The following is a 22,679-nucleotide window of genomic DNA, read 5'->3' on the forward strand; positions in this document are numbered from 1 at the left end:
AAATTCCCGGGAGACAAAAATGGAACAATGTTCTGGTATCTTATTGGGGATACCCAAGAAGGACCAAAGGTGCAGACCCCAAATTTCACCAAGGAGTGAAAATTGCCTGTGCACCTTTTCTGTCCATATGAAATAGCTATCACACACCAGCTAGCACAACAAACATAAGAGAGCAAGGTCTTGATCCAGTGGCAAGGAGGTCCAATACAACGACAAACAAGACTCTGCTACAAGGACATTAACATATTTGCAGATGCACATAAACGCCTGCTACGTAACTCACAAGTGGTCACAGACACAGACACCACTTCTCACTGTGCCTCCACAAGCCACTACCAACCCCCCCCCCCAGCCCCCACCCCACCGATCCAGCTGTTGGACCTTGCTGTGCACAAAATTGTTCCGTTGTCTTCATTTTCAGACTCCCTAAAGCTTTAAGTAGTATTTCCCTGGCAGTAAAACAATGAAACATTCCAAATACAAGATAGTGGCGTACAAAATGATGAGGGGCATAGATTGAGTTAACTTTTTCCCTAGGGTGGAAATGGCTTATACCAGGAGGTGATTGGTTATTGGTACAAGTTTCCCCGATTACAGGAGAGAGTCAGAAGCAAGATATTTGATTTATTTATTTTATTTTTATTTACATAGGGAGTGGCGAGTGCATGGAACAATTGTGTAAAAGGGAAGGATTAGATTTATCTTGGAGGTCAGCACAACATCACAGGTCGAAGGGCCTGTACTGTGCTGTAGTGTTCTATGTTTAAAACTAGCTTCTTCATTATCTTTGCCCAGTTCAGCCCAATAAAACACATTTTACTGAATTTTTGCTAAACGAATCAAAACATACAAGTTACAGAAAAAAGCAACCTGCAGTTTCCTGCATCCCGGATTTTGAATCACCATCTAGCGTATTCAGGGCACAAGCAACACAATCCTCGAACAGAGCCACCTTTCAGCCTACTCCTAACTCAAAAGCAAATTTTGTAATTATCTCTGACATTATTAAAATATACAAATTACTATGTCTTTGGCACATTCACAACTAGCCCATAAAGCAATGAAGTGTTTGCAAAAATGCTTGAGCGTTCAGCTGCTCTACAGCAGACAATGGCACACTTATTTAACCAAGTCATGGCAGGTTATAATTCAAGTCCAAAACAATGCAACACACTGATCCATTTCAAAGTACCAATGGAAAAACCATCAGCAGAATCTGACAGTGAATCTATGCCCTCTCAATATTAGCCAGAGACATCTAGTGGTACGAAATGATTATTTAATGTTTTTCCAGACAATACAACGTCTTCTCTTTTGTTGGGCCCAGCATCTCACTCATTCAACAGCAGGACAAAGAATTGAACTGAAAAGTTACACAGTGGTCATTGATTCTGGCCTTGGGAGAGGCTTCATTTTAAAATGGCATTTACTTTCAGCATCTTTATGATTATGCACTGTGTGTTCAAAAAACTCCAGAGAAGTCTATGTCTCAGGAGTACAGCTCATTATTCAGGATGAAAACTAGTACTTACAACGGTAAAAGCCCATAGCAAAGAAACGGAGCCAAAATCAATCCCAGCTCTGCCTCTCTCTCCCCTCGCTGTGACACAAACACACATACTTATAACAGCCATAATAGTAGCATTGATGTTGTATTCACTGAAAACTCACATGGTCAATGCAAATTTTAGTCAAAATGATGAGGCACTCAAACCTCACGTGGAGGAAAATGGTTTTGCACCTGAAGCCATTTAAAATGAATATAAACAAGAAACTGTTATAGATAGGATGCAACCATGATGTACCTGCTTATTAACCAGATTCAAAAGTACCATGCAGCACAGAAAATTACAAAAGAAATATCATCAAGCTGTACAAAGTCTGAGTTTAGTTTTTTTTTGCTTTAAGGTTTTTGAGTCAAATAATGTACATGTATACAAAACTCACCTGACTGTTACTTTGTAAAAAGGCTTCATTTAAAATGCCTTCTCTTGACCCGTCCTGCTCACTGTATCAGCTACAAGGGTCAGTGTTCAAAGGGCAGGTCTTTCTTTACACCTGTACAGACCTGCCCGGAATGCTTTGCAGGCTACCAGCCGCTCCTTTTAAAAGCACATGCCCGCACAGAATGTAACAGCTCGGAGCAAAATTACATTCAAAGCAGCTGTGGTAAAATGAAAAGCAACATGCAATTTAATCGCACCACTTTGGCAATGCCATTTCTGAACTGCTCTGGCAAAACTGTCACAGAGTTACACAGCACACCAAACAGAACCTTTGGCCCATCCAGTTTATGCCAACAGTCAGGCATTCATTTACAATGACCCCACAGTAATCCCATTTATTCTCGTCATATTCCTGTCAACACTCCCCAGTATTCTATCACTCAGTCAAATACCAGGGCCAATTAACCCACTAATCCATTTATCTTTGGGTTGTGGGAGATCACCCCAGTACTCAAAAAAAGGCAGTCACCAGGATAACATGTGAACACCCAGGGTCAAGATTGAACGCGTGTCACTGTAACCGTGAGGCAGCACCGCTACTAGTTGTGCCACTATGTCACCCAAGATGTAGATTGGATGGTGCACAGCCAGAGAATGAAACGTTACATTTTTGAAGATTCACTTCTGCTTATAAAAGTGGTAGAAACACAGAATAGTGCACTTGCGTTCATACATTTAATTTCCTGAAGTCTTAATCAGCAGGAATGCACCTCTACCTATTTGTGAATTATCTGTTATGCATACTGCCCCAAATTATGAGATAACACTTAAGCTCAGAATTAAAGTTTCAGGGGATGTTAATCAACTATTTAGGTGGTACTATTAGTAACTGTATGAAGTGTAAACTAACTATTCTGAGAACATTATTAGTGATCTGAACAAAGGACTCATTATCATTTGCAACTGCAGATTTCAGAGTGAAAATTTTATAATTTTCATCTAAACAAGTTCTGCCTCAACATTTAAATTTACTAGTGTCTCACAGCATACAGATGAAACAAGATCAAGAGGTGACCTGATGAGATTAAATGCCACGCCTTTGAAAGACTTACAGCAAACTGTTTTAAGCACATATAAACTCCAAGTTAACTGATCTACAAAGCACAGGTGGCTAACACTCCAGAAACACATCAAAAAGTTAAACACTTAGTTAGGTAATTTGTTTAATTAACCATTTCATGATCTTTAACTCCATGCACCATTTTTCTCTAGTTGAGATGATGGCCAGATTACAGAGGAGGTAGCAATTAATTTAAAAATTCCCACAAGATTAGATTGTACAGGAAGATGGGGATTAATAAATAACTTCTGAAACAGATAATGTACACAATTACACGGTTGATCTGTCTGATGAAAGAAACTAAAGGGATTTTTATCTTGGCGTGTGAAACTGTCCGGATTCAAAACGCATCTATAATCTATGAACTGAAGACCCTGATATGCCAAATTCTCATGCCTGCTTTGATACTTTTTTTTTTAAGAACAATGTCATCAGATCCAAATTACCTGCACTAACACAGTTAGAACCTACATCTGAGAAATCACAGCACTTCACATTTTGAAAGCCGGTTTTGGAACTCCTCAAAAATGTTCCCTTTCGCTCATTCGGGCAAAAGCCATGTAATGAAGAGCGGATGTGTGTAATGCATGCAAAGTTATGGTGTGTGCACATAGGCACAGTGCCACTGGGGAAAGCATAATAAATAAGTTGCTAATGTTTAAGTCATTCGCTATGTCATTATACTCCTGGCACTACATTAAAAATTTGAGCTTGTACACACTGTATATTACCGTTGGTGAACATGGAGATTGGTAACAGATGTTTTTAAAATTGGAACTGAGACAGAGAATACAGCAGGGCTGAAGTACGGGCAGTACTTGATAAGATACTCTGTCATTTTCATCTTCTCCAAGAAACTTTTTAAAAGCTGCTTTTGGATTACTTCTTGGTCCTAGGTCACATTTACTGGTTGGTGTGCCACTATGTTTTTATACGGCAACCTTTCCAAGTCAAGGATTGCTCATTGTAAAACATTTTCCAAAAATCAGCTAAAGTATTATATTCTGGGAAAGCCTCCATGCTGGCAGAACATTTCTATAATTAAACAATTTGAGTCATCGTACTATTGGACAGTATCATCACTATTGAGAGGAATAATGACCCTAGTAACACCGATGTAAATTTCGAGCCAGTTAACTATAAGGCAGCATTAGCAGAAGTACCTCACACAAAACGCTGGAGGAACTCAGCAGGTCAGGCGGTATCCTTGGAGAGGAGTAAAGAGCCAACATTTCGGGTTGAATCCCTTCATCAGAACCTGAGCTGCTGAGTTCCTCCAGCATATTGTATGTGATTTCCAGCATCTGAAGAATCTGTGTTATTATTAGCAGAGTGACAGGAACATTTTGCTTAGGCTCAGGAATGAAGATAATTTGGGCACTTTGGTTCTGACATGACTGAGGAGGCCAATGTGGAATCCACAGTTCACAGGATGCTTGGGTGGGCAGCTTGTGAATTAGTATGCCCCTTTCAGGATTTCTGCTTGGCCCACTGTGCTTTGACTCTAGGTTCTAGGTGCCACAAAGAATGTTATTCTCCTATTTGAGTGGGATTTCCAGTAGTCAGAGGGAATGTTGTATTATTTCTATGGGAATCTTTTCTTTTCAGTAAATCCTTTCCATGACAGAGTTTAGAATACAGAAGCATTTTAAACCACTTACAATTTACTTAGGAGAAATGGTATCAGGTTACCAAAGTAAAATCTGCCTTTGTGAAATCAGTTGAGAAATACCCTCAAGTGTTCCCGAATTTTTTTAGAAGCACTTTGTCCCAAACAAACTTAAGTAACTTTTTAATTGTAATTCTAAACTACATTCAAAATGGTACTACATTCAATCCTTGACAAAGACAGCGCCAAAAGAGACACTTAGTGCACCAATTCACTGCACACCTGTCCACCGGAATCCTAATACATGTATACTGAAATCAGAATTACTTGGTTAAAAACCCAGACAACATTTTGTTGCAGTAATGCACATAGTGATTGTACTAACATGGAAGAGGGAATCGTGCCTATTCAAAGTGCAATTCATTATCATGTTATAGTTCCAGAGTCCGGCAGACACACAAGCTGACTGGAGTTGTGCACATAAATCCTACAGGGATTAATTTATGAAATTTATTTTGCCTCATAGTACTTTGGAAGATTGGGGTAAAGAAAGTAATCCAATATGATACTGCACTGGTCTGTATTTTATTATCCAAAGATAAACTTAATTTTGAGTTTGAAAGAGGTGGTAAGGAGAGGGAGGAAAAGAGAAAAAAGGGTCATCAGATTTACTGGAGGGGTGATGTCCATCAAGGCTCGAGAGACAAGTAGAAATACAGTGCCGAGGAGGTGCAGTTGAAGAAACCGCAGGGTCTGGAGGAAGAAGTCAAGTGGAATAACGAGCAGCAAAGAGATAGTGCTCATAAAAACGGGTGTCATCACGATGCGGTGCGACAGGCGTGAGGAAGGTGATGTGAGGGTAGAGGAAGCTACAACTTGCCTGTCCTCCGGCCACAGCAGTACCACCAGCCAGCCGCCTGTTGAGCGCCTCTCTCCGCCCAGACACCCGGGGGATCGGCGCCTCTCCCCGTGGGAGCCGGAGTCGGGCCCGTCCCCGTGGCTCCCAGCACGCCGTCGGGCCCGTGAGACACCCACCATCTCTGCAGACTCCCGAAGAGAAGTTTGAGCTGCGGAGCGTCAGCCAGCACGAAGCTAGCGGTCACGGTACACCCTCTTCCCCCGGGCGAGGAGAGCACCACCAGCCCCCGCTCCTCCTCAGACACTCGCCCCGTGACAGGGTTTCTTTGAGCCCAAGCCAGAAGCCCCCGGGCCTGACTGCAGCCTCCCTTACAGCAGGGGGTTCGATGCCAAGGAAAGCAACCTTCAGCGCAATGCAAGAGCGAGGGGGAGACGCGAGAGGAAGAAGGGAAGAAAAACGGGGGGAAAAGAACGGCTCTTACATGGCTGCAGCGTCGGTCGGATGAACCCAGCTGTGGCAGTCAGTTCGGGAGATCCGCGGCTTGGCAGCGCTTCCTCTGAGACGGTCGAGGCTCAGACTGGCAGCATGTCCAGGTCCACACACACATACACCGAGAGAGAGAGAGAGAGAGAGAGAGAGAGCAGGAGGAGCGGGCGTGCCACCGCCCCGCTGCGGTGCCGATTCCCCCTTCCCTTCCCCTCCCCTCCCCACCCTCGGCGCTCCTTTTCTCTTCCACTTGCTGCTCCTGTTCTCCCCCTTCTCGTCAGTGCCGCAGAACCCGAGCCACCGGTCGTACGGAGAGCTGACACAGGGGGAGGGGCAGCAGCTCAAGCCTCTCGCTGCCGTTCGGACTGTTTGTGTCCCATTGTAGGTTGTGTATTAGGGACAGACACCCGCATCTGCTCCACCACCGGCAGGCTCGGGCTCAAACCGCCGTCTGCAGTCAATGCAAACACAAAGTTTCACTGCTGAGCGTGAACAATATGCATGCAAGAGCGAACTTTATGGAATAAATGACAAACTATTACCCATTTATGGGTATAACTTACATTAGTAGTTGTGAGTGAATGATTCCCCCCCCCGCCATGTAAAACGTTGAAATTGTTCTGTAAATTATTTTTCCCAAAAAAGGTTCTGGTTCAAAAGGGTACGTAACAGCTAAATATAGCTCTGCTTATATTTCATTTTGAGTAGAGGGCTTATTTCTGACCTTTGTACCTCGGGAAAGTTGCTGTGAATTTTATAGAGGCTGATGGATATCCGCCAATTACATCGTAGCCGATAGGGTTAAACTATGGGAACTAATTATGAGGTTTAGGCTTTTGTTCTCTCGTGTCAAAATATTAGGGAGTGATTTCATTAAGATTTTTACAAATTACTTGATGGGGAAACTGAAACTAATTCCCATGGTGAGTGTAGATGTGGGAACTCGGCACCTTTGACTCAGGTCTGTTTGTATACACCTGAACTCAAGCCTTTCAAGGTACAGATCAAATAGGTGTATTTGCCTGACATTAGAGTGCTGTGTACGTATAATCAATGAGAAACCATGGCCAAACTCATCATTCATCATTCTCATGGTGAATTCACTTTAATAATTCCAATGTGTGGTATAAACCAAAAATTCACAAATATTCAAAATACGTTTAGCTCATTGGAATCTATTTTACCCAATGATACTGACACTCTGGAACTCTCCCAAAAGGTATGGAGGTTGGGTCAAGAATGACCGCAGTTCGCACTTCATGTTTCGTTAACTATGAACCAGTTTTTATTCATGGGATGAAGGTGTTGCTGACAAGGGAAGTATTTGGTGCCCTTGAACAGTTGTGAAAATCTGCTTTCCTGAACTTCTGGTAAAAGCATTCACACTGTTGTTGGAAATGAGTTAAGGAGGAGTGATTTTTCCAAATCAGGGAAGCACATGACTTGGGGCAGGTGTGTGCCACGGTTTTGGGAGAGGCTGGAAAAGTGACCTGAATGTGTGCCTTCTGCAGCCACTGTGCACTACTGGAAGGAGTGAAGATCTAAGATGCTGGGTGGAAAGCCAATTGAATGAGCTCATTTATCTCAGATGGTTTCAAGCTTATAGCACAGAAAAACATACTCCAACGTCTGCACCAACTATTGTACTTATGTATACTAATTTACTTTACTGCATTTGTTGCCTTTTATCCCTTGGTAATTTAAGTGCTTGTTTCGGTTCTTCTTTCGTATTCATGCAGTGTACTGAGCCAGGAAAATGGGGTACACTGTATCATATTCCTGTTTTGGATAGCTTCTTGCCTCAGACTCTACCTCCTGTCCCAACATATAAATTAATATTTGATGTAGGTTAATTTATTTCAGCAAACTTGCAGGTGGTTTGTACCTCTCAAAATATGACACTGGGTTTATTCCAGCAAACTTTACTTCGCCAAATCACCCATACAGTGTCATAACACTGAACATTAATCAATCAGATTTTGAATAACTCATCCACCTGCCTTGGATCCATTCTTCAGTTGGTCTGACAGGATTGAGGAAAAAGCTTCCCTCCATTTCTTTGCAGTTTGAGGCGATTGAGATTGGTGGGAAAGGACACAGTCGTCGAGCAAGTGGGTGGGTTGGTCCTTCGAGTTTTAACATTGAGCTTCCTGCACGCTCCTAAATTTCAGGTATCCCTTTCCATTTTGAGTAATCATGGGCCAGGGGTTTGAGGTGTTGGTATTAAACTTTTTCAAGAAGGCATTAAAAACACCTTTGAATCATTGCCTCACTGTATCTGTTAACACCTACCATGGAATGAAGTGTCTGCTTTATGAGGCTTATTACTTGTAGGTTAGTGATCTGGCTCCCACAATAGAACTAACAATGTAATTTGGCCCTCAATTGCTCTGGGAGAGCATGCTGATATTGGCTTACTCAACCTGCCAGTGAATTTGTGATCCACACTCACAAGAAAGCAGCTTTTGATGATCTCAGTTGCCACTGCTTAGCCCTCAACTCCATAACAGAGCAAACTATCTGGTCCTATTTTCTGTCACCCCTGATGAGTGAAAAGGCTATAGACCAACTAAGACCAACCAAGCTTCAAAGGTGGTTGGTATTTTTGCTGAGGCAATATAGAACTTCAGTCATAGATGCACAATTCCATCTCCCCATCAAGAAATCTCCTTCATTGTCACCATTCCAGGAGATCTCAGATATAATCATGTCTTTCTGCAAGAGACAAGTCTGACCGCCATTTCTACAATGGCACCTCCTCACTGACTGCCACACAGAATGTCACCGCTCTGAATCGCCTTGACCACCTCCTCTCAAGTGCTAAAGAACTGTCACTTCATTTGCAGCAGTGGCTCCATCCAGTGAAACCAAGGTGAATGTAATCCTTACAGCCCAAAAACTCTTAGAAGGTGTGGACATTTCAATTTCACCAGAGCCTTCGTCTAAATAACTGAGAAGGATCATGGAACATTCTCTTTGGAGCATTTTCCTTAATACCAAAGAATATAATTCAGGCTTTCCTGATGGATAATTTTATTTTCGTGAAAATAATGCCTCAGTTGCTCAGATGTAACTCATCATAGTGAAATTAAACTTTTTTTTAAAGGGGAAAGTCAGCCTTTCCAGCTCCTGGTTACGAGACTGGAGCTCTTCAGGAGGGTTGCAAGGCAGTGAGTATAGGATTAAGCTAAGCTGTGAAGCCATAATGGCAATGTAATAGGGTGACAGTCATAGTCAGGTTGTAATAAGCACGAGATCGAGGATAGCATGTACATGGAACTGCACCCCATATAGAACCAAAAGAGAAAGCAAGTGGATTGAACTTGGGAAAAAAACAATAATTTTGCAAATAAATGATTCCCTCATATGATAATTAAGTATTTTCTCTATGCAGGGTATCCTGAAGAACAGTAAGCAAGCTTGCCTTAGATTCCATGTAATTTTCTTTTATTCATATAGTTTTCATGGTAAGTTTCTTTCACCACCGACAATGAGTTATTATCTTAATCTGATTTTGAAGCCCTCCGTCATGTTCTTGGTGCCTGCACTATTATCTGTGATTTTTTTTAAATTCCCAAATCTCTTTCTTTTGCTCCACTCAATGTTTGTTCCTGCTAGGATTCAATACTGCAGGTGCCAGCCACCCTTCTGAACAGAGTGGTGAGGCCTCATTGTGATTCTACCTGCTGTTGGCATTCTAATTCCATTTGCAGTGATGGAAGTGCAAGGCTGATTGTCTCTTCTCTGACTCGGGTGAAGATTGGGCAATGACAAGTTTCTCCGCGTCTCCATGCTCATCAGCCAGCTCAGCACAGTTTAGGAATCAAATCTGTGACCTTGTGACCAATCTGATTTATTGTCCTTATTTCTCAAGCATCAGGGAAGCTTCTTAGTATAGGACAATGTGAAAAAATGCTTCGGACAATTCTGTAAACTCCTTAACTGAAGAAAATATTTCAGATAAATCAAATGTTGGAATGTTAACATTTTGACAATCACATCAGTGTTTTCTTTCTATGTGACACAATCTGATGAAAAATTCATTCTTAAGACACTGAGTGAAATGAATTGAATCCCTGCAACGTTCTGAAGACAGTGCCTTGAAATGAATAGAAACATGTGCTTATCAATCAAAGCCATTTGCAGTGAGGATATCTTAGCAGATTGCTAGCCTATTCCTAATGTATTATATGAGATAGCAGGAATGAACTTCACATGCATGTTAAAGCAACCATTTCCTTTTTGCTCATGATTATGCTTGTGAAAGGTAAACAATTCCCTAATCCAGATTAATATTGCATGTAATATATATACAAATATTTTCGATAGTTAGAATTTCTTTTAATGCACTTATCTTTGTATATACACAAGTCAAATGTCAATAAAAAGCACACAAAATAATTTTATTCCTCTGCCTTCAGCTGCTTGTTCTTCCTATTTATTTACATAAGCTACCAGTAACTGCCAACATAATTCAGCTGATGACCACAACTGGTAAAGAGGAAGCCCATGGTCATAAAGTTGCTTGTTGTCTTTTTCTATTTCTTATTTCTCCACCCTCCAGCAGAATACGCCAGGTTCCTAATTTACGTTTCCTCCAAAAGTGGGGAAATTAGCCTGAGGGGAACAGCCTGGCTGTCAATAACTTCCCTCATTCTATGGCAACATGTCTTCTGAAGTACCTGAGAGTGGCAGCATCTGATGACATAAACTGGAGCTTTATATGAATGACCCCCTCACCAAAGTCAGACATACACAACATCCACAAAATCCTCATTTGTTGCAGGACTTATAACACGGTGTCACTAAATTAATATGAATGTTCACTTGAAGTTCGGTTATCAAATGAGCAAAAGCCATTGATCAACTATGTAACATTTCAAAAAGTGGAACATCAAATAGAGTTCATAGTAATCAACAATTTTTCTCTTGAGTATTCAATTATTGTATCGTTATTCAATATACCAACAGTCAGATTCTCCATATGGATAGCATTTGACTCAGCCGCTGCATTAAAATGCTATCAACACTAATGAATGACACCAAGAGTTTTTTCATCAATGAACTGAAACACCAATATATTATTTGTGCAGTCTTTTGTCATGCAATGATATTACACCTCATGCACTGTTCCATAGTATTAGTACCAGTGCCATCCAACTTTTCCCCTTTCAAGTTCACAGCCTTTCAGGAAATCATTCCTGGAATTAAACAGTGGTGGGAGCAATCCAAGTACATCTGATTGATTGGGAATTGAAATGATCAATAATGGATTCTCTGTTCAAGATTCTTCATTACTCCCATATTGTCCAAATTCCAAATACACCAAACCATCAATTCTGTAGAATTAATACGAAAACTTATCAGAGAAATCAGTGACAATCTAAATCTAATAAACATAAAGATGTCAGAAAATAAAGTTAAAATATTGTTTTTAAAATTCTATTTCTTTCAATCATAAAACTTATAATAAAATATTTTTTGTGAAATAGAACTGTTTAGGGCATTGAATCAGTTGGACTACTTTTATATTGGTTTACACAGAAAATTATTAATCTTTGGTGAGTCAAACTGTAATTCAAAAGAAGTTGCCTTGAACACCACATTCACAAAAAATTACCAAACAGCTTAAAGGAGTTTCTTTTTGCAGTGCCATTGGTTGCCATGGCAACTAGTTCTAGGCAATACATGCTGACAGTGATATAGTTCAACAATAATCAGTCTGGCCCATTGTGGTAAACCATGTATATATGTTGTAATTCAGTTACCTGTCTGGACACACACCTCTGCTGACTGCCCCTGTGGCTCCTCTGACTGCCCCTGTGGCTCCTCCCACGGAATCCTGTATAAAGGTGTTTGCCTTGCCCCTCCCCCTCAGTCCGGGGGCAGACACTCACTGTGGAGGTCATATTGTACAGCGAATAAAAGCCTTTCAGTATTTTACCAAACCTCAGTCCTTTGGAGTAATTGAAGGTGCTTCAATTTTATTCGCTGTACATTTTAAAACATGGAACAGGCCCTGAGACCAGACAAATTAGACCTCGATCCGCAAATGCCTGACGCTGGAAACGCTTTCGAACTCTGGCTGGCCTGCTTCGAAGTGTATCTAGAGGAGATTAAAGCGACCGACCCCATAGCGAAGCGCAGAGTTCTACTCTCCAGAGTCAGTCCACGGGTTTATTCACTGATCAGAGACCAGCCGAACTACGACGGCGCGATGAACGCACTCAAAAGACAATACCTGCGGCTGATAAACAGCGTCTATGCTCGGCATCGCTTAGCGACACGGCAACAACGCCCCGGGGAATCGAGTGCTGAGTTTGTCCGGGCCCTACGGACACTCGTGCGGGCCTGCAATTGCCAGGAGCTGACGGCGGCGCAGCATGCAGAACTCCTAGTGAGAGACGCCTTCGTTACGGGGACCAGGTCAGTGTACGTGCGCCAGCGGCTGCTGGAAAAAGCCGATCTTACCCTAAGTTCGGCGATCGAGCTGGCTGATACGTTGGAGGCCACTCTGCATAACTCCGAGGCTCTCCAGGCACGCGATCCCCCGATGGACTCGTGGGCGCCGCAGACCCCGCAACCCGCCGGCGAATCGACCTCGGCTGCAGCCAGTCATGAGTCCGCGAAATGCTACTTCTGCGGACTGGAGAAGAACCCCCGGAAACGCTGCCCGGCCCGACAAGCTACCTGCTCCAGCTGCGGAAAGAAGGGCCACTTCGTCAAGGTCTGTAAGTCAAAACCGCGAGCGGGATCGAGCAGCGCTGCGTGCGAGACATGGGGGTCGCCATCTTCCCTGCACACTGCCACCACGTGCGAGACATGGGGGCCGCCATCTTCCCTGCACGCCGCCACCACGTGCGAGACATGGGGGCGGCCATCTTGGTTGGCGCCAGCTCCCACCGCCTACGACCAATGGGTGCTCACGGGCCACCCCACCGCGCCGGACCAAGACAGCGACCCCACCCTGGCTTCCGTGACCCTTGACCAAAGCGCTCCCCACCAGCTCGCAAGGTCAATGATGGACATCCTGGTGGAGGGGCACAGGACAAGCTGCCTGTTTGACACAGGCGGCACGGAGAGTTTTATCCACCCAGCCACGGTGCAGCATTGTGGACTCATGATACAGCCGGTAAGTCAGAGGGTCACCATGGCCTCCGGGTCGCATACAACAGACATCCGGGGGGGTTGTGTAGTGACACTAGTGGTGCAGGGCACAGAATATCGAGACTTTACGTTACTGGTCTTGCCTCAACTGTGTGCCCCTGTGCTGTTGGGGTTGGTCTTCCAGAGCCACCTGAAAAGCATGACAATGAAGTATGATGGGCCCCTCCCGCCAATTACTGTCATAAATCCCCTTTGTAGAGATATGTCACGTACCCCGCTACTGACCACACACACACACCGACCCACGCATCCCACCCAACATCATGCCAACTGCCACACTACCGACACCACTTGCGGCCTCTCCACCCTCAGGATCCCTCCCCCACCACTGTTCGCCAACCTGACCCCTGACTGTAAACCTGTAGCAACTAAAAGCAGGAGGTACAGCGCAGGGGACAGAGCTTTCATTAAGTCGGAGGTGCAGCGGCTGCTCAGGGAGGGGGTCATTGAGGCAAGCACAAGTCCTTGGAGGGCGCAGGTGGTCGTTGTTCGGAACGGGGAGAAGAATAGGATGGTCGTGGACTATAGCCAGACCATCAATAGGTTCACGAAGCTCGACGCGTACCCTCTACCCCGCATTGTGGATATGGTCAATCAGATAGCACAGTACAAGGTGTACTCGACCATAGACCTAAAATCCGCTTACCATCAGCTCCCCATCCGCCGGGAGGACCACCCTTACACTGCCTTTGAGGCGGACGGCAGGCTTTATCAATTCCTGCGCGTCCCCTTTGGTGTCACGAATGGTGTATCTGTCTTCCAGAGGGCAATGGACCAGATGGTGGACCAGTGCCAACTGAAGGCCACGTTCCCATATCTGGATAACATCACCATCTGCGGTCACGACCAGCAGGATCACGACAACAACCTCCAAAAATTTCTCCAAGCGGCCAGATCTTACAACCTCACCTATAACAAAGACAAGTGTGTATTTGGGACCACCCGACTTGCTATCCTTGGGTGCGTCGTGGAGAATGGAGTCATTGGCCCTGACCCAGAGCCCTCAAAAGGTGCCTGGGCTTCTTTTCATATTACGCCCAATGGGTCTCTAACTATGCAGGCAAGGCCCGCCCCCTGGTCAAGTCCACCACATTCCCCCTCTCTGCTGAGGCCCACACGGCCTTCAACCGCATAAAAGGGGACATTGCCAAAGCAGCAATGCATGCGGTGGATGAGGCCATTCCCTTCCAAGTAGAGAGTGACGCCTCCGACTTTGCGCTGGCTGCTACCCTCAACCAGGCAGGAAGACTAGTGGCGTTCTTCTCCCGTACCCTTCAAGGCCCTGAAATTCGGCACTCCACGGTGGAGAAAGAGGCCCAGGCCATAGTGGAAGCTATAAGGCACTGGAGGCACTATCTTGCCGGCAAAAGGTTCACCCTGCTAACTGACCAGCGCTCAGTTGCATTCATGTTTAATAATCAACAGCGGAGCAAAATCAAAAATGATAAAATTCTGAGGTGGAGAATCAAACTCTCCACCTACAACTGTGACATCATGTACAGGCCTGGGAAGCTCAACGAGCCCGCCGATGCCCTATCCCAGGGAACATGTGCCAGCGCGCAGATCGACCGGCTGTACGCCCTACATGTAGACCTTTGCCACCCGGGAGTCACCTGGCTTTTCCGCTTCGTGAAAGCCCGGAACCTGCCTTACTCCCTTGAGGAGATCAGGATGATGACCAGGGACTGTCAAGTCGGCGCAGAGTGCAAACCGCACTTCTACCGACCCGAAAAGGCACAACTCATCAAGGCCACCCGCCCCTTTGAGCGACTGAGTGTTGACTTTAAGGGCCCCCTTCCCTCCACCGACCGCAATGTGTATTTTCTTAACGTAATTAACGAGTACTCGCGGTTCCCCTTCGCCATCCCCTGCCCCGACACCACTACCACGTCAGTTATAAAAGCCCTGTGCAAGCTCTTCACTCTGTTCGGATACCCATGCTATATCCACAGCGACAGAGGGTCCTCGTTTATGTGTGACGAGCTGCGCCAATATCTGCTGGCTAGGGGAATTGCAACCAGTAGGACCACGAGCTATAATCCCCGGGGGAATGGACAGGTAGAGAAGGGGAATGGCACAGTGTGGGAAGCCACACTCTTAGCCCTCAGGTCAAAGGGACTGCCGATCTCCCGCTGGCAGGAGGTCCTTCCCGAGGCACTCCACTCCATCTGCTCCCTGTTATGCACAGCCACCAATACCACCCCTCATGAGCGGCTCTTTTCGTTTCCCAGAAAATCGACCACTGGAACCACCCTACCAACTTGGCTGACGTCCCCGGGGCCAGTGCTGCTTCGGAAACATGCGAGGAGCAATAAATACTCCCCGATGGTCGAGAGGGTTCACTTACTTCATGCGAACCCCCAGTATGCCTACGTGGTTTTACCTGATGGGCAGGAGGACACGGTCTCCATCCGCGACCTGGCGCCCGCAGGAGCTCCGGGCCTCTACCCTGAACACTCCGTGGTGACTATTGACCCCGTACCCAACAATGTATGTACCTACAAGACACCGTGCACCCCAAACCCTATACAGACACCACACGACACTCCCATACCGGGCGCGACGCACACACACGAGGGATTACCGACGCCTAACATGCTGGCACCTGAAGTCAGGCCGGAGCCAGCACAACCGCCATCGCCAGTGCTACGTAGATCACAGCGACGGACTCGACCGCCTGATAGACTTAACCTGTAAATATACTTCTCGTAAATATTGTCAGTCACTTCACCCCGCGGGACTCTTTTTAAAAAAAAGGAGGGGTGAATGTGGTAAACCATGTATATATGTTGTAACTCGGTTACCTGTCTGGACACACACCTCTGCTGACTGCCCCTGTGGCTCCTCTGACTGCCCCTGTGGCTCCTCCCACAGAGTCCTGTATAAAGGTGTTCACCTTGCCCCTCCCCCTCAGTCCGGGGGCAGACACTCACTGTGGAGGTCGTACTGTACAGCGAATAAAAGCCTTTCAGTATTTTACCAAACTTCAGTCTTTTGGAGTAATTGAAGGTGCTTCACCCATTTTATCCTGACACAGATTTACAGATTATTTTACCAATCAGTAATAGGTCAGTGGAAACCAACTGACAAACTCTGTCTCAGTTACCATCTGATTTGAAAACAAAATTAATGGAGAAAGGCTAGGAAAGAAGAGGAGGAATTAAGATTGATTATTTAAGATACACTATTGGATTTAAGGTACAATGGACTTTTTAATTGGTTCCAATTAAATTAGTTTGCTGTCCTTATGCATAATTGGAGTAGAAACTAATTCTAATTAACTTTTGTCTTAAATACAACTTTATATCCACCTGATAAACTACTTTCTGGAGGTAGTTCACGGGGAAGGAAAGAACTTGTCTTCACTCATGTGCATTGATATCAGCTAATCTCCCAAAAATATCTATTTTGTAAAATAAACCATGACGATTCTAATAAAGGTACAGAAAACTGGACTGAGTTTTTGAATCTATAGAAGATTCTTTATTGTGATTTAAAACTAATAAAGATGCAACTATTCAATCACAAATTTACCAAAGATCCCCCAGTAATGGCAATCAAAAAAGTGTTCATTCTGAAAATCTGAAATAAAAGCAGAAAATTCTGAAAACATTCAGGAAGTCAAGCAGCATCTGCGGAAAGTGAGGGGCCTTCAACCTGTAACATTAACTGTGTTAACTCAGGTTTTCCCTCCTCATCTGCTGAGTGTTTCCAGCATCTTCTGTTTTTCATCCTGGTAAATGCTATTGCACAAGTTATTCACCATTATGACATTCTCTTCAATTGGTTGTACATTAAGAGACATACTAATAAGAATATACATCATATACTGCTTGTGACTATGCATTCTCTGAACATAACAGCTTAGAGCGTTTTAGCACCCATGTGTATTTAATAAATTATTAATACTCTGCAAGTTTATTCAGTTTGCAATGTTACTTTTGCAATAATTACATTTATATTATTTTCACACAATATTCTTTTCACAAGACATTATTTGGGTGGTATAACGCGGTTAGTGTAGTGCTATTATAGCACCAGCGACGCGCGTACAATTCCCATCCCATCGCTGTCTGTGAGGATTTTGTGTGTTCTCCTCGTGACCATGTGGGTTTCCTCCCTCTTTTCAAAGACGTACCATTTAGTTGGTCACATGGATATAACCAGGCGCGTGGGCTTGTTGGGCTGGAAGGGTCTGCCACTGTGCAGCATCTCTAAGTAACTAAGACAGTAGGACAGTGGTGCAAGATCATTACAATCTTGGCTTGGACCTGGATTTAAATTCTTTTCAACCTCTAGCCTGTGAAGTTCATACATTAAATATGTTTAATTAATCTTAACCCAGTTATTGGTGGGCATGGATCACACTCCACAATTGGCAATTTTGCTCAGAGGAACCGTAAGGTGTCTGGAACTGTACATTATGGTGGGACATTGTGCATTAGACCAGGGGTCCCCAACCTTGTTTGCACTGCGGACCGGTTTAATATTGACAATATTCTTGCGGACCAGCCGACCCGGGGGGGGGGGGGGGGTGCGGGGGGGGCGTTGGTAGGGTTGCCAACGGACAAGAGTAGCAGTCAAATACATTGGGTTTACCCCGAGAAAGAGTACAATGACCATGAAGCCTTGCGCGGGCACCAGTGCACATGCGTGTATGTGCCGATTTTTCTCTGCAAATCGTTTTTGGCAATTCTGTTCGGTGGGGGGGGGGGCGGTGGGGGGGTGTTAATCATGACCGAAATATAGGTGATAAGTGGCTAATGCACTCAATTTTGTTTCTAAAAGGTTTTATCAAACGAATTAAACACACAGCGCACATTTTCCTGGCATGAATATAGTGATAAGTCAATTATCAGGGGAGGACAGGGGAGCTTGAAGTAAGTGTTGAACAAACTTCCAGTAGAAGTGGTAGAGGCAGGTTCAATATTATCATTTAAAGAAAAATTGGATAGGTATATGGACAGGAAAGGAATGGAGGATTATGGGCTGAGTGCAGGTCGGTGGGACTAGGTGACAGTAGCATTTGGCACGGACTAGAAGGGCAGAGATCGCCAGTTTCCGTGCTGTAATTGTTATGAGGTTATATAAGTCACTTATAAGTCAATAGCAAAATAACATTTTAAGTAGCGTTTGGATATTAAACACACAGCACATATTTTCCCCGTATGAACATATAAAATCATTGCTACACACCAATATCGCTGAATCAGTGGGAGCCCTGGGCTGAATACTTGTTCCCTGCAACAAGACGGTCCTATCGAGGGGTGATGGGAGACAGCGATACTCGAAGGGGGTTCCTTATGCCCAGTCTATTCCGCAATTTAGTTTTCGTTGCATTCGTTGCAGAGATATGTTGGAAATGGAAGCAACGTTTTCTGTGCTTTCGTGGCTGTCTCAGGATATTTCACCTTGACTTTGATCCAGAATGCCGGCAGAGATGTTATGTCAAACATACTTTTCAGCCCACTGTTATTTGCAAGCTCGAGGAGTTGATCTTCTTCCCGCACTGACATGGATGATGCGCGGGTAATGACCTCACGTGCGTTCAAGCTCAACAATGCGTGACAGGGAATGAGGAAAGGTTTCCTCGCGGCTCGGTAGCACATGCTTTGTGGCCTGGTACCGGTCCGTGGCCCTCTGGTTGGGGACCGCTGCATTTGACAATGGAAAGCCTTGCAATTTGAATACTCTTGTAACGTTCTTGATCCTAGTCCTGCTAAACAAGGAACAACTTTAATAATGGGACCATGATTGCCAGTATCTTTTTTTCATTCAGTTCAGTATCTGATACTCTATCACCACATCTCAGCATCCCTAAGTAAAGCTGGAAAAACTATGCATGATATTCATCAGATATTGCTTTTTCTTTCTAAAAGAAGACGTTACCCACATGGACACTAATCAGCAGGGTTAGTGGAGTAAGAACTCAGGGAGCACTGTAAAGGATCCAATCTTGAAGTTTCATTTGAGAATCTGGTTGGCCAGTCCATCTGCAGTGTTGTCAAGTAAGGCAAAGCTGTCTCGCTTACACACTGGATTACATTGTGGGACAAAGGCCGACTTAGGTAATGAGCTTCTAATGCTATCATTTCATCTTGGAGTCATATCCATCCTGAGATTTTACCCTCTGGCAAGGAATCACCTAAATTCCAAGGAAGGTAATCACGAATTGGTGAAAAGATAACCGTAAAAAGTGAGTACCGTCACCTCTTAACTCACAGCACATTGCCTATCTTCACCTTATTGTGAAATATTGAAGTACAGTAACACCACCATCAAACAACATCATAGAAACACCAAGACAATATGGTTTCATCAACAACACATTTTAGTAAATGCTCATCCCAGTTCATGGAAAGATTTGAAGCCCACGTTTGTGAATTGACATCCTCCTCCAGGTGGGAACCTTCAGCAGTTTCTACAAGCATCTGCTTTCTCGCTACTCAGACAAAGGCCATTACACAGGCCACACTGCATTGGCCCAAAGATTACTGCATATTCCACATATATAGACAGACCAACTTTTATTCCCGGATCCCAGCAGGAACACCATTAACTCCAAGGAATAAAATCTTACAATGAAACAGTATTCAATGTGGGTACAGAATGTACACACTCCCTAAATACCATATTCCAGGGCAATATACTGTTGCTCCAACAAACCAAAATATTTTGTTTCTATTTCAATCTGAAAAACTCATAATTAAAGATCTAAAACTACATTTTCAGATTAATTAAACTTGTATTGATTATATATGGGTTTTAATTATTTTGTTTATCTGTTCTGAAGATATAGATGGTTCCAGAAGTTCAAAGTTCCTCAGAAACCTAGCCCAAATCTCACCAGTACTGGAAAGATATATAATGAGAAAAATGATGGAAGTTAAAATTCTAGAACGGTTTTGGCCCAAAACATCAACTATAATTTTTTCCATAGAAGCTGCCTGGCCTGCTGAGTTCCTCCAGCATTTTGCGTGTGTTGTTCAGATTTCCAGCACCTGCAGGTTTTCTCTTGTTTGTGAAAGTTAAAGTCTGATTTTTTTCTCAGGTTTGGATTAATCATTTAATTTGTCTATTCAGTTCAGCAATTTTGTCGATAAGTTCACAAGGCTGCCATCAGGGAATGTTGATAGTAACCACACGAACATCTAACAGAGTTAGACAGATGGATTTCTGTCAGCACAAGACTTATTAAGAATAAGCAAAGGGCTAAAAAGCAAAGACAATACAAGAGTTTGATCCATCAGAAAAATGGATGCTTAATTATTAAAGAAATGGATGTCTTTTTATCCATCATGTGAGATACTTGCAGCACCATTTTAGATTCAGGCTGCCAGAAGATATGGGGTGCTTTTGAACAAGGAGAGAGAAGAACACAAATCAATAATGGGAGATAAATGGGAGATAATGCCTTAAGCATTCTTGACCACTTAATGCAAGTTCAGTGGTGGAACCGAAGGAAATTTATGAGCAGGTTTGCTGTCCATACACTGGTAATCATTGGAATATTTATCTCTCTTGGAATTGGGACCATTTATCGACAATCATCAGTGGAATAATGAGCAAGTTTAAACATAGATCACAGAAATTTACAGCACATTACAGGTCCTTCGGCCCACAGTGTTGTGCCAAGCATGTAACCTACCTCGAGACTGTCTAGAATTTCCCTAGCGCATATCCCTCTATTTTTCTAAGCTCCATGTACCTATCTAAGAGGCTCTGAAAAGACCCTATTGTATCTGCTTCCACCACCGCCGGCAGCATATTCCATGCACTCGCGACTCTGTGTGAAAAACTTACCCCTGACATCTCCTCAGTATCTATTTCCAAGCACCTTAAAACTATGCACCCTTGTGTTAGCCATTTCAGCCCTGGGGAAAAGCCTCTGGCTATCCACACAATCGATGCCCCTCATCATCTATCAGGCCACCTCTCATCCTCTGTCACTCCAAGGAGAAAAGGCCAAGTACACTCAACCTATTCTCATAAGGTACGCTATTCTAAATATAAACATAGAAACATAGAAAACCTATAGCACAATACAGGTCGACAATGCTGTGCTGAACATGTACTTACTTTAGAAATTACCTGGGGTTACCCATAGCCCTCTATTCTTCTAAGCGCCATGTACATGCCCAGGAGTCTCTTAAAAGACCCTATTGTATCCGCCTCCACCACCATCGCCGGCAACCCATTCCACGCACTCACCACTCTCTGCGTAAAAAAAACTTACTCCTGACATCTCCTCCGTGCCTAATATATAAATGTCATTCTAACTATTTTCTGATCTGTAATATTTTACTGGACAATCTGCTGTAATTATAAAGTTGGAATGATAAACAAAAAGCCAAAAATAGAGAAAACTATAAGAAGTGTGTTCCATACAAAGATATTGTGCAATATTAGCATTCCATGATAATTTATACATAATGCATCTCTTTTTCAAGTGCATTAAAAGGTGTTTCATACAAGTCTTTGCGCTGTTATCAACTTCAAACAAAATTGCATTGGAGAGCTTGGTCAGCAAGGCTTAGCCCGTCGCAGCTAACTTGTACTGTAGATCTGGCACAACTAATGGCAATTAATGGTCAACTGCAGCCTTAGATTCCATTTCACGGCCTCTTTCCAGAAAATACTGCATTGCTGCCCATCAGGCAGCTTACTCTGAAGTACAAAGAGAGATCATTCTTCATATAACAAATCCAATTTTGCCGCTAGTAAATATAAGCCTAAAAGATCCATCTGTTGGCATCAGACACTGTTTTATGTTATCATACCTTTCTGTTCTCTTATCGTTTACCTTTTCCACCTATCATCTCCCAGCTTCGCACTTCAAGGCCCCTACCCCACTCACCCACCTTCCCCCTCACCTGGATTCACCTATCACCTGCCAGCTTGCACTCCTTCCCCGCTCCCCCAAACTTCTTATTCTGGCTTCTTCCCCCTTCCTTTCCAGACCTGATGAAGGGCCTCAGCCCAAAACATCAAGTGTTTATTCCTCTCCATAGATGCTGCCTGGCCTGCTGAGTTCCTCCAACACTTTGTACTTGTTGCTCGAGATTTTCAGCATCTGCAGAATCTCCTGTGTTTATGAGACATTGTTTTTTGCTGCACTCTCTCTTTTTTCAACCAAGCGATTTCTACCCAAATAGTCTTTCCAAAGGCTACTAATATCCCAGTTTACTCACCCCGAAATGGCACTATCCCTTGCATTTTACTGAGTGTCCCCCAGCTGTTAACATCTGAATGCTGCTTCTGCAGAGGTTCTCACCCTCCCTGATGATCAGGCCCAGATGTGTCCAGAGATCACCAAGGCACAAGAGAACTCTACAAATTTATTGAGCACATTTGTATTTACTTGTTGGTTACTAATGACACACCACTTGACTAACGTCTGAACAGATGGGTGATTGAAAATTATCCCTAGGAACGGATGATTAATTGTGTATATTCATAACAATATACAATCAACATATGCAGAATCAGGTT

At 43.8% G+C, this 22,679-nt stretch overlaps 1 protein-coding gene across 2 annotated transcripts in view; it reads right to left on the reverse strand.

The window, feature by feature from the left end:
• Positions 1–22,679, reverse strand: part of ripor1 (RHO family interacting cell polarization regulator 1) — a 314,393-nt gene that overhangs the window by 187,159 nt on the left and 104,555 nt on the right. The window contains exon 1 of one of the 2 annotated variants that reach the window (XM_072279514.1): positions 6,016–6,220. The exons of the other annotated variant lie outside the window; for it this stretch is intronic. The gene's annotated coding sequence lies outside the window, so the exon portion shown is untranslated. Of the gene's footprint in view, positions 1–6,015; positions 6,221–22,679 lie in introns of those variants that run through there. 2 annotated transcript variants of the gene reach the window in all.

Source organism: Mobula birostris, chromosome 15 (genome assembly GCF_030028105.1).
Source record: "Mobula birostris isolate sMobBir1 chromosome 15, sMobBir1.hap1, whole genome shotgun sequence".
In the NCBI taxonomy this organism is placed as follows: domain Eukaryota; kingdom Metazoa; phylum Chordata; class Chondrichthyes; order Myliobatiformes; family Myliobatidae; genus Mobula; species Mobula birostris.